Source organism: Bison bison, unplaced genomic scaffold (assembly GCF_000754665.1).
Source record: "Bison bison bison isolate TAMUID 2011002044 unplaced genomic scaffold, Bison_UMD1.0 scf7180017857689, whole genome shotgun sequence".
Classification (NCBI taxonomy): Eukaryota; Metazoa; Chordata; class Mammalia; order Artiodactyla; family Bovidae; genus Bison; species Bison bison.
This window is the reverse complement of record NW_011488262.1, coordinates 1-500: the sequence shown is the minus strand read 5'-3', so window position 1 is coordinate 500 and position 500 is coordinate 1.

Genomic DNA, 500 nt, shown 5'->3' with positions numbered 1-500 from the left:
TGAAGCTGCTGCTGCAGGTACGTCTCGGGATCCGAGAGCCTGACCAGGAAGTGGGGGGAGGGGCCGCGCGGGAAGCGGTGGTCCCAGGCCTGGGGGGGAACCAGCCCTCGTGATCTGCCCAGGGAAGTGGCAGCGTGGGAGCAGGGGTGGCCGCGGGGTAGGACCAAAAGCCAGACTTGAGAGAGGTGTTTTAGTGATCTGAAGTTCAGGATCTCGGAAAGGGTCGGGGGCGGAGGGTGGGCGGAGGAAGACCAGGGCCTGGGCATCCCAGAGCCAGCGAACTCGGATGGGGCAGCCCGGGAGTGACTGACTCCCGGGCCTTGGGGTCAAGGGCGAAGGCGCTGAAAAGGGGGACACCTGCCCGCACCGAGCACGTCAGGGTCGTGGCAAGGAGATAACAGCCTGGGGGAGGCCACGCGGCCGGTGGAGCGGCCTCGCAGCCGGCAGCCGCGCTCAGACCGGCCGGGCCGGAAACCGGCGCCGGGAAGCGCGTGTCCCTT